We start from the raw sequence: 17118 nt of genomic DNA on the forward strand, positions 1-17118 counted from the left end.
GCACTCAGATGCACAGCTCATGTTCTTTTTACACTGTGCATCAATACAAAAATGTGACTGGTTACACAAAGCAGTTCAGAATCGAGGGGACGGGAAGGGAAAAGGAAGTAAAACAAATGAAATTGGTGATTAATTGACATTCTGTGTCCAAATCTGCCACCTTTTTTCTCCCTGACAAGCGCAATACATGCACAGTATCCTTCTGGCTGCCAGTCGGGAAATAAATAACTTAGACTGCAATTCAATCGATGTTGACAATGATGTCCCATCAATACCTCATTCCCAACACTCTTTTTTTAAAAAAGAAATGTTTCTCCACCAAACTCAGGAAATGAAACAAAACAGGAGAGGAGGCCAGTGAGTGCAGTACATTCCCCAGTCAATCCTCCTACTGCAAAAGCAAAACATCTGAAAGACTGAGGGTCAACGGTGCATCGATGTGTTGCGAAAAGGAGAGGGGGATGGGGAGAAAGGATAAGATATGCCTACAGCACAAACAACTTCATGACAGTATCCCATTCTCCCAGCTAAAGGAGTGGTGCCTCTTTTGAAAAGTCAGTGCAAGAAGCAAAACACAAGTAAATTCCACCTTCTTAATTGTTTGTGCGAATTGTAAATGCGTGGGACAAATGGACCTTTTTTTGGCATCATGTTTCTTTGGGTGGATTGTCACCATGAGGCCTAGCGAGATTTCTCACTGTATCTTTCCAAACTGGCCTCATTAGCCACCTACTCCATGCCTATGGTGACTCTCACATCCATTTCTGACCTTATCTTACCACATAACATTACCAGGACAGCTTGCCACTCGGTGTTATTCACTGAAAGACAGACCTTCTTTGTACCCAGAGTCCAGATTAGAGTGGTGCTGGAAAAACACAGCAGGTCAGGCAGCATCCGAGGAGCAGGAAAATCGACGTTTTGGGCAAAAGCCCTTCATCAGGAATGAGCTTTTGCCTGAAACGTCGATTTTCCTGCTCCTCAGATGCTGTCTGACCTGCTGTGCTTTTCCAACACCACTCTAATCTAGACTCTGATCTCCAGCAGCTGCAGTCCTCACTTTTGCCTAGCGTCTTTGTACCTAAGCCATCTGTAACAGCCCATTGTGCACCTGGAAAGCACTGTCAGTCCAGAGCTGCCCTGCACAGTTCCTGATAATTGACACACACACAGCAGGCAGGCGGATGGCAACCTAGAGATCCTGCTGGATTGGGAGATATAAATGCAGCTCTTCATCATTACCCAAGACCCAGCCTTGGAGGCCACGATGCCAGAACCTTGTCAGTCTGCTCAGAGGTTGCCACAGATATCAGTGGGGTTCCAGCTGTCTGGAGGAATCTGCATCATTGTGGGAAGGAGGACAATGATCTTCACTCACTTGTGTAAATGCCAACACCTTCAGACTGATGTCTCACTCTCACTCTCCTCTGTTCTCCTGTAAGCAACTCTCACCAAGGCTGATACTCTACTAATCGCCCTAGCACCTGCCTCACTGGCTGTTGCCCATCCCAAACTCTATAGCCCTTAACCCCCCTGTGTGCCCTCCGCAGTGCCCACGTACTCAACTCTCAGGTGGACACCTCTCCACCTGAAACTAAAGTAACAGCTGTGCCATCCACCTTGGACTCCCTTAATACGTGCCAGCCTCTCATTGAAGGACATAAAGAGCCTCCAAATTGTCAGAAAGAGCAAAGACGGCTGGTGGGCTGCCTAACAATTGCCTCTTCACCCTTTCTGTAGAGAGCATTCTGACAGTAAGTGCCAATACTTGGACCCTCTGATACCCGGGCTAGTATCAGACTCACTCCACTGGAGCTCCATGAGTGAATGCTATCACACCACACCCTTCCCCAACCCCACGTCTTGATTGCGGTCTGCTGATAGTCATGACCAGCTTCCTACCCACCTTTGTGACTGAACTAAATGGTTAGGCAAGACACTGGTATTATGTGGTAGCCCTGGCTGAGGGAGTGAAGGGTATAAAGGCAAGGCAAGGCAGGAATGCTGTCAATGTCTAGCTGGACTCAGAACAAGTGAGTGCTATTGCAATTGGTGAAGAACCCAGACATTCAGTCTATGGGCCAGTTCATTGATGTGTGTCCCTGAGTGCACTCTGTCTTTGCTGAAGAAGCACAATGGCAGCCACCAGTTCAGACTGAAGTATAGAAGTGCAGAGGTGTCCAGTGAGTGCATCGGAGATGGGCCATGAGGTTAGCGTGTGTTGAGCCAATATCTGTGGATATGGGGTGTGTGTGTGTGTGACCAGTACCATGAGTGCGCTCTGATGTACTGGTGACCATGGAGTGTGCCCTGAGATACCGGTGACCATGGAGTGTGCCCTCAGATATTTGTGACCATGGAGTGTGCCCTGAGATACTGGTGTCCATGGAGTGTGCCCTGAAATACTGGAGACCATGGACTGTGCCCTGAAATACTGGAGACCATGGACTGTGCCCTGAGATACTGGTGTCCATGGAGTGTGCCCTGAAATACTGGAGACCATGGACTGTGCCCTGAAATACTGGAGACCATGGACTGTGCCCTGAGATACTGGTGTCCATGGAGTGTGCCCTGATATACTGGTCTCCATGGTGTGTGCCCTGAGATGTTGGTGATCATGGAGCACGCCCAGAGGTATTGATGCCCATGGAGTGTGCCCTGAGATATTGGTGACCATGGAGAGTGCCTTGAGATACTGGTCTCCTTGGAGTGTGTGCAGAGATACTGGTGTCCATGGAGTTTGCCCCGAGATACTGGTGTCCATGGGGTGTGCCTGGAGATACCGGTGACAATGGAGCTTGCCCGGAGATACTGGTCTTCATGGAGTGTGCCTGGAGATACTGGTGTCCATGGAGTGTGCCCTGAGATACTGGTGTCCATGGAGTGTGCCCTGAGATACTGATGTCCTTCGGGTGTGTCTGGAGATACTGGTGATGCTGGTGTCCATGGAGTGTGCCCGGAGATACTGGTGTCCATGGATTGTGCCCTGAGATACTGGTGTCCATCGGGTGCCTGGAGATACCGGTGATGCTGGTGTCCATGGAGTATGCCCGGAGATACTGGTGTCCATGGAGTGTGCCCTGAGATACTGGTGTCCATGGAGAGTTCCCTGAGATATGGTGTCTATAGAGAGTGCCTTGAGATATTGGTGTCCATGGATTGTGGCCTGAGATATTGGTCACCATGGAGTGTGCCCTGAGATACTGGTGTCCATGGAGTGTGCCTTGAGATACTGGTGTCCATGGAGTGTGCCCTGAGATACTGGTGTCCATGGAGCGTGCCCCGAGCTATTGGTGTCCATAGAGTGTGCCCTGAGATGTGGATGTCCATGGAATGTACCCTGAGATATTGGCTACCATAGAGTGTGCCCTGAGATACTGGTGTCCATGGAGTGTGCCGGAGATACTGGTCTCCATGAAGATTTGTCTGAGATATTGGTGTCCATGGAGTGTGCCCTGAGATATTGGTGAACATGGAGAGTGTCTTGAGATACTGGTGTCCTTGGAGTGTGGCCTGTGATATTCGTCACCATGGAGTTTGCCCTGAGATACTGGTGTCCATGGAGTTTGCCCTGAGATACTGGTGTCCATGGAGCGTGCCCGAGCTATTGGTGTCCATGGAGTTTGCCCTGAGATGCTGGTGTCCATGGAGTGTGCCCTGAGGTACTGGTGTCCATGGAGTATGTCCTGAGATATTGGTGCCCATGAAGTGTTCCCTGAGATATTGGTGACCATGGAGTGTGCCCTGAGATATTGGTGACCATGGAGTGTGCCCTGAGATATTGATGACCATGGAGTGTGCCCTGAGATGCTGGTGTCCATGGAGTGTGCAATGAGATACTAGTGACTGTGGAGTGTGCCCTGTGATACTGGTGACCACGAAGTGTGTCCTGAGATACTGGTGACCATGGGGTGTGCAATGCGATACTGGTGACCGTGGAGTGTGCCCTGAGATATCAGTGTCCATGGGGTGTGCCCTGAGATACTGGTGTCCATGGAGTGTACCCTGAGATACTGGTGACCGTGGAGCGTACCCTGAGATATTGGTGTCCATTGAGTGTGCCCTGAGATGTTGCTGCCCAGTATCAAGCATTGAGATTCATGAGAGCGAGCAGTGTGCTGAAGTCACTGGGTACTTCTTCTGGTTTTCATGTCAAGGTTTCTCCGCATCAAATGTCTTCAACTAATTTGTTAAGATGGAAAGTTGAATATTAATCGCTGATTTGGTCTGTCAACAAGCAATAATCCTCCTTTAACTAGTAACTTGCTATTGTCTGTTGAGAATCTCACCTCACCAATTGTCAAAATCATGAAAACAAGGAGAGAGATGTTCCCGATGCTGAAGTAGGTTTCATTGGAATTCTTGCAAGATTCTGCTACAGATCTTGGTGTAATTTTTAAATTTTTATTTGTTTGATAAGGCTGTCAGTGGCTGGGTTAGCATTTATTCTCCATTCCCAATTACCCAGAGAGTGCTTAAGAATCAGTCACGTTGCTGTGTGTCTGGAGTCACGTTTAGGCCAGACCAGATAAGGAAGGCAGATTTTATTCCCTGAAGGACATTGGTGAAGCAGGTGGGTTTTTAACAATAATCAACACTGGTCACAGACTCATTACACAGAGTAATAGCTCAGGTCTCTGGCTTACTGGTTCAGTGACAATATCACGACACTACCCCCCCCCCCCCCCAGGCAGATAAAGGGGATATTCATGTGTTTCTGCCCAACCCCAGCGCATGGAGAACACAGAAAACATGATGAACAGCCTCAGGAATTGACCTCAAATCTCACCTGCCGTTTAATCAGAACTTGCTGATCTTTGCTCTCTCTATTTTCTTGCATTAACTCTGTTAACGCTCCAAAACCCGATTGATTTCAGCTATAAATATATCAACAATTGAACACCTAGTGTCCCCTATGGTAGAAAATATGAAAAATTCACCATGTTTTGAACAGAGAAATTTCACCTTAGCTCAGTCCTGAAACAGCCAACTCTGGAAAAAGGTAGTATGTAATAAGATAACTGAGTGATGCCTGGCTGCCCAGCCAATCATTGAAATGGAAGGAAAATTCTGTTTGTTCCTTGAATCTACATTACCCTCCAAGTCCCTCTGTAGATGTTCATGCGAATAATTCAATACAACCTGAGGCAGGAATAAAACATGCAAATCTATACACAATACCAAAGCTTACATGTTTATAAATTCAGAGGATCAGTTCCCAAAACTGCTTACTCTGTTCTCAGCCTGTAAAACAATTCTACATGCAACATGGTTCAGTATTGTGGAAACAGCAATCCAAGACATTACTGAGTGGTCAATTCAATTAATCTTAACTAATTTCATGTCAGGATCTACATTAATGAACTGCATTTGTAAGCCATCCCAGTAAAAGGATAATGACAAGCATTTTTGTCTGTTGCGTTTTCCATCATCATGAGCTGTGGGATTAACCTGATGTTCGAGAGGAATTCAGTCAATTTAGATCCAAACACAACAAAGAGAGAGATGTAAGTGAAAGTGAGGACTGCAGATGCTGGAGATTAGAGTCGAGAGTGTGGTGATGGAAAAGCACAGCAGGTCAAGCAGCATCCAAGGAGCAGGAAAATCGACATTTCGGGCAAAAGCCCTTCATCAGGAATGTCCTTCATCAGGAAGAGAGAAATGTCTTTTGTTTGTCTAGTTGATGTCAAATACACAGTGATGAATTATCACACAACCTTCCAACCATTGAAGTAATTCCATTTGGGCATAGCCAATTATTGCAGCACAAACTAATCTGTCATTTGTTACACCCAACCACTGCCATTACCCAAGCACACTTTCACTGCCATGTTCCTGTCAGAGGTGCAGGTAACGGAGTGACACATTGTGCAAAAAATAGCTAAATGCGCTCTGAATGCAGCTCTTCCATGTATTGCGTGGTCTTCCTCATGACAGTCAGATACACCACACTGTGGTTATGATTCTAATGTGAAATCACATGGGACTCTCAGTCATTACATTGCCTGAGCTGGGCTCTCAGTTTACTGTCTGTCATTCACGCAGACGTCACTTGGCTGGTGGTGAGAAGGGCACTGCCTGTGAGATCGTACACGTCCACTAGATCTGTCTGCTCCACCACACACTGCCCTCGAAACAGCTAAGGGGGGGGGGGTGAGACTGTCACACATTTCCTTCTGGAATGTGCCTTTGCAAAGGAAATCTGGAGAAAGATGCAGTGGTTCTTGTCAAGGTTGGTCCTGAGCAGCTCCGTGATGCAGGACTCTGTGTTCTGTGGTCTGTTCCCTGGGATGCACACCGAGACAAACACTGACAATGTCTGGAGAATCATCAACTCAGTGAAAGGCGCCCTTTGGTCTGCCCAAAACTTGTTGGTCTTCCAAAGCAAGGAGTTGACTTCGACTGAGTGTTGCAGACTGGCACATTACTATGTCTAGGACGACGTGCTGAGGGACGCACTAAAGCAAGGCACTATGGGTACAGAGCACTGTCTGAGGTCTTCCTGCCAAAGGCAAATGGAGGTCTGTTCAGTTATCAGACCCTCTTAGTGCCTCACAAGTATGTAAATATTGACTTGTACAAGTAAGAGATGCCTTAGGTTTGTTTGGATAGAGTTATCTCCACTTGATTATGTATATAAAAAGATTTTTTCATGAATGAAAGTACATTCTAAAATTTAAAAACAGTTGTTCACACAGAAATGAGTCATTTTGGGAGCCATCTGAGCTCATGAACCACCAATACTGATTGCAGTTCCCAAAGTTAGTATCCTCTGATATTACATCAACACCACAACCACAGGCACGGCAAGGTAAATATCAAATTCAGCAAACAATGTAGAGGGCTTGCTTGGATCAGAGGTTACAAAAGCACAAACAAAAGCAGCAATCGCTGCATCAACACCGCAGGTCTGGTAGCATCTGTGGAGAGGAAGCAGAATTAACATTTTGGGTCAAGTGACCCTTCTTCAGAACTCTCCAGTGATGCTGCCAGACCTGCTGACACTTTCCAGAAATTTCTGTTTTCGTTTCTGATTTCCAGCGTCTGCAGTTCTTTGGTTTGTTTTGTAGAATCTAACACAGTGGGCTCCCTGCATCCAACATCAACAGTATCCACCACATTAGTGGCTGCAGTGGTTCAAGACGATGACCTTCCCACTACTTTCTCAAGGAAATCAGGGACGGCGAATCATTTCTGTGTTGCTGACCTCACCCATATTTTGAGAACAAACAAAATTAATTGTGCTGACCCAATAGTCTCATTTTAAAGCTGACTCAGTTGGAAAGTAGGAGCAGTAGTCGGTCAATCATCCCTTCAAGCCTGTTCCACCATTCAATACGATCATACCTGATCCTCTATCTCAATGTCATATTCCCACTTTCTCCCCAGTGACTTGACCTCAACAGCATTCTGTGGTAGAAAATTCCACAGATTCATTACCTTCTGAGTGAAGAAATTTTCCCAAAAGGGTCAGTCCTGTATCCTGATACTTTGGTTCCTGATTGTAGACTCCTCAACCAGGGAGAACATCTCCTTGCATCTAGTCTACCTGGCTCTTCTAGAATTTGATGGGTTTTATTTAGATCCTACCTCATCCTTCTACTATAGTGAATACAGGCCCAATCAAACCCAATTGCCCCTCACTGAGGATTCCTGTCATCCCTGATTACAGCCGAGTGAACCTCTGCTACTTTCCTTCTATATGCTATCTTAGATAGGGAATATCCTTTCTTAAGCAAGGAATTCTAATAAAACTTCACTACACTTTCTGGAATCCAGCTTGACCTCAACGAGTCAAATAGCTAACTGAAGGGTTAGACTGGGAACTTTTTTATTCATTCATGAGATTGTGGGCATATGCTGGCTAGGCCGTCATTTATCCCCATCCCTAATTGCCCTGAGGGCATTTGAGAGTTAACCACATTGCTGTGGGTGTGGAGTCACATTGTAGGCCAGACCAGGGAAGCACAGCGGTTTCCTTCCCTAAAGGACATTAGTGAACTATATGGTTTTTTCCAACAATTGGCAATAGCTTCATGGTCATCATCAGGCCCACAATTCCAGATTTTTATTGATTCCATCTGCCATTGGTGGGGTTTGAACTCAGGTCCCCAGAGCATTACTTGGATTAATGGTCCAGTGATAATACCACTAGGCCATTGCCTCCTCTGTTTGATATTTCTCTTTATTTTTATCCCCACAGCTAATCCACTATTGTCCATTTATATGCAATTAGACAACTTAAAAACCTATCCTGGATCCTTCTTACATTTTCTATCAACAGGGTGTTACTATATACCTTCAGTACGGTTGGATTTGAATTGGGTGCCCTGGCACCAAAGGTAGGACACTGCCAGGTAGGGCACACCATAGGAACCCATACCCTGAACCTTGGTCCCCTGGGCCAAGGTTAGGACATGACCAATACACCACACAAATTCATATCCTGAACCTGGGTCCCCTGGGCCAAAGGTAGGCACTACCACTACATCATAAGAACCATACCCTGGATCTTTAAATGTGGGTTTCAGTGCAGGATGCTACATCCAGAGACCCTGGTAAAGACCCCTTCCTCTGACCCACCCCCTTACTTCCAATCATGTACTGCACATCCTGGCCCTTAAGGAAACCTAACATTACATTTTAACACTTACCTGCCATGTTCTTTTCTATCCAATTGACCCTCTTTCTAGCAGATCTGTCCAGATCACTTCCCCATTTCAGGCTTCCATTGCAATCACAACTGAGTCCAATCTGGTCCCAATGTTCAAGGAAGGACTCTGTTTCCTTCCCTCTGGTGCTTTGCCATGGTTCTCCCTTAACTGCTACCATTCACCTTCTGATTCCCTATAAAATAGTGACAACACCTCTGTGTTTGTAGATTAGTAAGCCCACCTACAAACGTTGCTCTACTTCCCCAGAACTTGAGAGCTTGTGAGACATGAAATGTGCCACAATTAATCTGGATGTTTAAAACTTTGTAGATGGCAAAGTAAGCACTTCAACTTGGAAAGACTTGATGGCATGCAAATGTAAAGTTTTTGACCAACATTTTAACGAAAACAAAATAGAAATGAAAATTATGTTCCTTGGGAGAGCTGCACTTTCATCTATTTTTAGTGATCAGTGCTCCCCCAGATCATGGTTAATTTGGTGAATGATCTGACCCATTGGTACGGAAATACCAGCTCATGATGCTTTTACTTTATTACTAACGGAATTACGATATTGATTAGTACATTAACAAATTATAATGCTTTTAGGACAATCTGATAACACACATCATAATGGACACATTTGCACAGCTTACTTACAGCTGTCAAATGAATCATGAGACACAGAGGCAGGTTCAGGCATTAATTTTCAAAAGTCGCAGAGTCAATTTTAAAATTGTTCAAAACATATTTACCTGCATACTTTCTGCCTTGCTAACTAGGATATATTTGTTCAGGTTAATTGCACAGTTAAATAATAGATTGTTCACAGATGAGATGGTTGAAAATATGTTGGACTTCCCCAGACCTTCCCAGAATATGACAGGAGATTGTGATGTCTTCATGTTCAGGTGACCATTCCAGAGTAAAGCCTGAGCTTATTGACCACAAGTTTCAGTCCCACCAGTCACATACTTGTTCCAGTCGAAGAATGAAGTTAATTAACAACTATAGAATAAGTTTGAATTCAAAAGAGTGCACACAAGAATTAATTACATTGAGCAAGCACAAAAGGTCTCAAACAAAATGATACACATACTCCTACTTTAAAATAAGAACTAATTGTATCCTGGCTAGTTTTGCTTTAGTGTCAAAGCCTTTTCACATATACAAGTAACAGACTCATAACATCTGGGAAAGTCCATCCTCAAACATCACAATTCATTAGCCCTGACTTTAAGTGAGAATGTTGGTTTGAAAAGCATACCTTTTCTGAGAGTCAAAATGCCATCTCTCTAATAGTGCTGTCACATCAGTCCAGCACTTGGAGATACAACAGATGCATCTCACATACCATTCCATGTCTGGACAGATAGCCTCTTAATAATTAGGCTTGGGCACATTAATCTTCTGCTTTCGCATATGATATTCATCAAGAAGCAGCTTAATGCTGTTACCTTGAGACCCTTAGTGACGCAGTAATCAAAAGGAGATCTTGTATGTCAACTTCTGTGGACATTTTCCATTAAGTATTTCCAATGGTACTACAGAAGGCTATAAACAGCCATCAACATCCCAGTCCTATCTCCAGCACATGGCAGAGGATGGAATGTCAAACAGAACCATCTGGTGATTACATATTCTAGTGAGGACCTGAAATGCAACAGTCTGAGGTGCAGATTAGATATAATCCTTTACTCAGAACACTTTGAACATATCTCCAAAATTCATAGGACAGCCATCTCTTCAAATCTTTTCTCTGACGAGTTTTCATTTTGGGATTTAAGCACCTTCCTTAAAGCTGGATTATTCAAGTTGTTCAACTCTCAAGTCATTTTGGATGATTGAGTCTGGTCATTCCAAACATAGTTTCAGCTGCTCCTCACCCGATGTAAATGAACAAAATAAAACTTAGAGAGGACACTATATGTTGATAATTCAACTACAGTTCTTCCCTGAAAGAGGATCTTGTAAGTATAACTATTTTCCTGAACTTTAAATTGTGAGATGACATCTACATGCAGAAGGATATAGTTCCTATTGCTCTATATGGACACGAGGACACAGATGACAATTGGTGTCCATGATGCCACGAAGGAAAAATGCAGCACAGAACAGACTTCCCGTTGGATTTTTCTTTGAGGACAAAGCAGCCCCACTTAGGGTCATAGTCATAGAGATGTACAGCATGGAAACAGATCCTTCAGTCCAACTTGTCCACGCCAACTAGATATCCCAACGCAATCTAGTCGCATCTGCCTGCACCCAGCCCATATCCCTCCAAACCCTTTCTATATACCCATCCAGATGTCTTTTTAAATGTTGCAATTGTACCAGCCTCCACCACTTCCTCTGGCAGTTCATTCCATACACGTACCACCCTCTGCACAAAAGAGTTGCCCCTTAGGTCTTTTTTATATCTTTCCCCTCTCACCCTAAACCTATGCCCTCTAGTTCTGGACTCCCCCACCCCAGGGAAGAGACTTTGTCTATTTATCCTATCCATGCCCCTCATGGTTTTATAAACCTCTTTAAGGTCACCCCTCAGCCTCCAACACTCCAGGGAAAACAGCCCCAGCCTATTCAACCTCTCCCTATAGCTCAAATCCTCCAACCCTGGAAACACCTTTGTAAATCATTTTCTGAACCCATCCACTTGATCAACACACCATCCACCCCCTTCTACTTTCACTCCCTCCACCACTGATGTTAAATGGCAGCAATGCACACATCTACAAGACGCACTGCAGGGGAAAGGGTGGTGCGGTGATAATGTCACTGGACTGGTCACCCAGACCTACTTCTAATATTCTGAGGATGTGGGTTCAAGTCCTGTCACAGCATATGGTGAAACTTGAATTCAACAAAACTCTGGAATTTAGAAAATTCAGTCTAATAGCAGCCATGCTAATTGTTGTCTGGTTCTCTCATGCCCTTTAAAGAAGGAAAATTGTTGTCCTTATCTGAACTGGAAACCAGCATTGAGATTAACTCTGAAATGGACGAGCAAACTGTTCAGTTCCACTAAATTAGGGATGGATAATAAATGCTGGCCTGGTAGATGATGGTGAAATCCATGAATGCATTCAAGAAAATTCACCATGGTCCTTTGATAACACCTTCCAAATCTGAGACCTCTCTGACCAAGAAGAGCAAAGATAGCAGATACAAGGGAATGCCTGCAAGTTTCCACGAAGATAAATCATCTTGACTTGGAAATATATCACTGTTCCTTCACTGTTGCTGGGTCAAAATCCTGGAACTCTCTCCTAGTAACACTATGGGTGCATCTGCACCACATTAACTGCAGTGTTTTGACAGCTAATATTGGGACAGCAACTGTAGCTCCAATTTACAGGAAGGATGGTTGAGATAACTTAGGGAATTATAGAAGACTGAGTCTCACATCAGTGGAAGAGAAACTATTGGAGAAAATTTTGAAGGAGAGAATTAATCTCCACTTGAAGGGCAAAGTTTGCTCAAGGATAGGCAGCATAACTTTGTTGGAGGGATAACATGCCTAAGACATTTGATTGAATTTTTCGAGGAGGTGACTCCAAGTGTGTAGATGAGGGTAGTGCAGTTGATAAAAAAAGTAAGGAAGTTGCTATAGTCCCAAAAGACCATAGTGCTGATTTCTCATTAGAAAGGTGGTGGTTTAACCCGAAGGTCATCACTCCTCAGGAGAGGGAGATAGGGAGAGTCCTTCATGTTTATCTCAGCAGAATGGGAACTGAACCCATATTTCTGTTGGCATCACTCTGGATCACAAAGACAGTTTATGTATTAGATATGGATTTCAGCAAGGTCTTTGACAATGTCCCATATGGGAAATTGATAAAGAAGATAAAAGCACATGGGTAACTTGGGTAATTTGGCAAGTTGGATCCAAAATTGGCTTAGCAGCAGGAGACCGAGGTGGTAGAAAGTTACTTGTGTGACTGGAGGCTGGTGTCCATTGGCAAACCATATGGATCAGTGCTGGCTTACTTACTGTTTGTGATAGATATAACTAATATAGAAGAGAATGTGAGGGGGATGATAAGTAAGTTAGCAGATGACATGAAGATTATCAGAGAGTTGACAGTGAGGAAGAAGTTTTTAGGTTGTAGGTTACAGTAGGATATAAATGGATGGTCAGACAGGCATACGAAATTTAACCCGAGAAAGTGTGAGGTGATGCACTTTGGAAAAAGTAACAAGACAAGGAAGTACTTAATAATGGCAGTACATCATGAAGTTCAAAGGAACAGAGGAATCTAAGGGTGCTTGTCAACAGATCCCTGAAGGTGACAGGTAATGGGGTAGTTAAGAAGGCATTTGGGACACTTGGATTTATCAGTCATGGCATAGATCATAAGGGCATGGAGATTATCTTGGAGGTTTAGTTGGGCCACGGCTGGAGTACTGTTTGCAGTTATGGTTTCCGGACTATGGGAAGGACGTGACTGGACTGCAGGTGCAGAGAGATTAGTCAGGATGTTGCCTGGGATAGAACATTTTAACTATGAAGATCGTCGGATAAGCTTGGGTTGTTTTCATTAGAGCAGAGAAGGATAGATGGGACCTGTCTGAGTTTATGAGGAACGTGGACAGGGCAAATATAATGCAACTGTTCTCCTTAGATGATGGGTCGTTCAGAAAGGGGCATAATTTTAAGACGAAACTTAGAGAGGATTTGGGGAAACTTTTTTTAACCCAGAGGATGGTGGGAATCTGGAATCCTGTTGAAGTGGGAAACCTCACAATGTTTAGGAAATATTTGGATGAGCACTTGAAACGGAATAATATTCAAGGCTATGGGCCTAGTGCAGGAAAATGGGACAATTGTAGATTTAGAGTAGTTTTTGTCAGTGCAGGTTTGATGAGTCAAAGGACTGTATGATAGTATCAACGTAGTCCGGCATCACCTTTTCAAGGGTAATTAAGGACGGGTAACAAATGCTACCCTCGCCAGTGCCACCAATCCATGAAGGAATTTTATAAAGGAACTGATCACTTCCTCCTTTGAGGGTAATAATTGTTCTCTACAAGTGAAATGCAACAGAGCAAAAGAGATCAACAATTAAAGATGAATATTTTCAACATTTCAATATGTCAGCCACATGGAGAATATTATTTAAAGGCATAATTTAAGTGTGAAGTACCGAGATGATTGCAAGTTACAATCTCAATTTCTCACCAAATTTGGCAAATTGTACAACCCAATATCTCTCGCGTTCATGATCTAATATATTAAATGCCAAAATAATGTTTCTTGACAAAGAACTGAAAATCTGAAAGAAATGAATTAAGTTTGAAAGGGTCACATATGGCTTGAGAGAAAGGTTTCAGTGGGAAGTCTTCTGGATCACTAATGAGAAACTGGAAAAGGTGTGAAATTTTTTTTCAAGCTGGTAAGCCAGCAAGATAATTGTACTGACAAGTTTTGGAAGGAACAAAAATAATATACAACTCCTTTCACTCAAACTCAAAACGCATCTAACCTCCAAAAACAGCGCTGTCATTATGTGGGATGAGGGAAAATGCTATTTAAATTTGCAACATTTCCATTCCAACAATGTCGCTGATATAAAATAATTCTGGAAAACAGCATTAATAGCTTGTATCCTGGCAGTTAGATTTCTTTCCTCGCCCTTCATTTTGTACATGGTTTGTGCTGCAAATTGTTGGAAGTGAAAGATGCTGATAGAGAATCATAGAGTTGTACAGCATGGAAACAAACCCTTCAATCCAACTCGTCCATGCTGACCAGGTATCTCAAATTAATCTAGTCCCATTTGCCAGCATTTGGCCCATGTCCCTCTAATCCCTTCCTATTTATATACCCATCCAGATGCCTTTTACACTTTGTAGTTGTACCAGCCTCCGCCACTTCCTCTGGCAGCTCATTCCATAGACACACCACCCTTTGGGTATTTTAGATCCTTTTTGAATCTTTCCCCTCTCGCCATAAACCTATGCAAGGAAAGGAACTTGTCTATTTACCCTATCCATGCCCCTCATGATTTTATATAGCTGTATAAGGTGACCCCTCAGCTTCCAGGGAAAACAGCCCCAGCCTATTCAGCCTCTCTACAACTCAAACCCTCCAAACCTGGCAACATCCTTAAAGACCTTTTCTGAACCCTTTCAGGTTTCACAACATCCTTCCTGTAGCAGGGAGACCAGAACTGCACACAGTATCCCAAAAGTCTCCCAAAACCAATGTCCCATACAGCAGCCACACAACCTTCCAACTCCTATACTCAATAAAGGATTGAGGAATAAAGGAAAGCATACCAAATGCCTTCTTCACTATCCTGCCTATGTGCAACTTTTTTTAGATTAGATTACATTGCTGCATGGAAACAGGCCCTTCGGCCCAACAAATCCACACCGACCCACCGAAGCGCAACCCACCCATACCCCTACATTTACCCCTTACCTCACACTACGGGCAATTTAGCATGGCCAATTCACCTGACCTGCACATCTTTGGAATGTGGGAGGAAACCGGAGCACCCGGAGGAAACCCACGCAGACACGGGGTGAACGTGCAAACTCCACATTGTCAGTCGCCCGAGGCAGGAATTGAACCCGGGTCTCAGGTGCTGTGAGGCAGCAGTGCTAACCACTGTGCCACCGTGCCACCCACTTTCACTTTCAAGGAACTATAAACCTGCACTCCAAGGTCTTTTTGTTCAGCAACACTGCCCAGGATTTTACCATTAAATGACTAAATCCTCCCTTGATTTGCCTTTCCAAAATGCAGCACCTCTCATTTATCTAAAATAAACTCAATTTGCCACTCCTCATTTGTTACTTAGTAGGGTGACGAAATGTCTGGAAATGTACCTTCCAGCTCAGCGAGCAAACCTACATCCAAAATGTCAACCTGAGCTACAAACCTTCTCAAAACTCGCTAACTCCTAAACCCATTGGACCCTCTGATCAAAGTCCCTTTGTACTCTGAGATAATCTTCTTCGCTGCCACTATACCTCCAATTTTGGTGTCACCTGCAAACTTACTCACCAAACCTCCTATGTTCACAACCAAATCATTTCAATGATGCTGAACAACAGTGTTGAAGTCAACAGATCTCAAGGACACTAGTGTGTTGAAAGCAACAGGGTATTGTGGGCAACAGTGTGCCAAAGACCGTAAATGCTGAGAACACATCATATTGAGAAAAATAGAAATTGGGGACAGCAGAGTGTTGAGGGCAAGAAGATGTCAGGCTCATTGGTGAACAATGGGTCTATTTCAACACTCCTATCACCGGAACTAATGCAAATTAGGGGTTGAGAACAATAAGAAAAACTGAACAATAGGGAAAGAAATAGGATGATTTCAAGTCTGAGCAGTGACATGGACTCGAACATCAACACTCTTTTCTCTCCACAGATGACAGTAGAGTGGCTTGGAGTTTCTGCTGAGTTTCTCCAGCAATTTCTGTTTTAGTTTCATATCTTCAGCACCTGCAGTCCTTTGTTTAATTGAATTCAAGTTCATGTTAGATAAAGAATGAAAAATAAAGGGAATGGGAAAGAAAAATAAGAATTTTAAAAGAGTTACAATTTACCTCTAACAGGATAGAGACATCATCGTTTCAGTTGTTCTCTTTCTTGGCTGAAGGTTAAATATGAATCTTCACATTAAGAGGTCCTGAAAAAGACCACCCTGAAATGTCTGCACTGCATTTGATTTCTTTTAACTATTTAAATGTCAGTAATTTCACAAAATTCATAAAGAGTGGGATGAGCTGCTGATTTTGGGGACGTTACTAGAAACTAACAGGAGAGTGGCACAAATCCATCAACAGTTTGTAATGATTTGACACTTTCAGTGCATTTCTTCCTTATCCCAACCTCACCTCCAACAAGAGACAATCTAGCAATGCACCCCCCACCCACCCCTTGACATTCAATGGCATTATCATTTAGTGAATCACCTACTGTCAACATTGTGGGGTTTCAAATGACCAGAAATTCACTTGGACTCACCACATAAGTAGAATGGCAACAAGAATAGCTCAGAGGCTAAGGCTACCATGGCGAGTAACTCCTGACTCCTCTAAGCCTGTCCACCATCTACAAGGCACAAGTCAGGAGTGTGATGGAATACTCCCCACTTGCCTAGATGGGTGCAACTCCAAGACCACTCAAGAAGTTTGACACCATCCAGGACAAAGCAGCCCACTTGATTGTCACCACGTCCATAAACATCAACTCCCTCTATCACTGACGCTCAGTAGCAGTAGAGTGTACTATTTACAAGATGCATTACAGAAATTTGCTAAAGCTCTTTCGATTGCACCTTCCAACACATGACCACTTGCATCTAGAAGGACAGGGACGGCAGATACATGGCAGCACCACCACCTACAAGTTTCCCGCCAAGCCACTCATCATCCTGACTTGGAAATATATTGATGCTCCTTCACTGTCGCTGGACCAACATTCTGGAATTCCTTCCTTAATA

This window comes from Chiloscyllium plagiosum, unplaced genomic scaffold (genome assembly GCF_037043375.1).
Source record: "Chiloscyllium plagiosum isolate Xiang-an unplaced genomic scaffold, Cpla_swu_hap1 HiC_scaffold_39, whole genome shotgun sequence".
Taxonomy (NCBI): Eukaryota; Metazoa; Chordata; class Chondrichthyes; order Orectolobiformes; family Hemiscylliidae; genus Chiloscyllium; species Chiloscyllium plagiosum.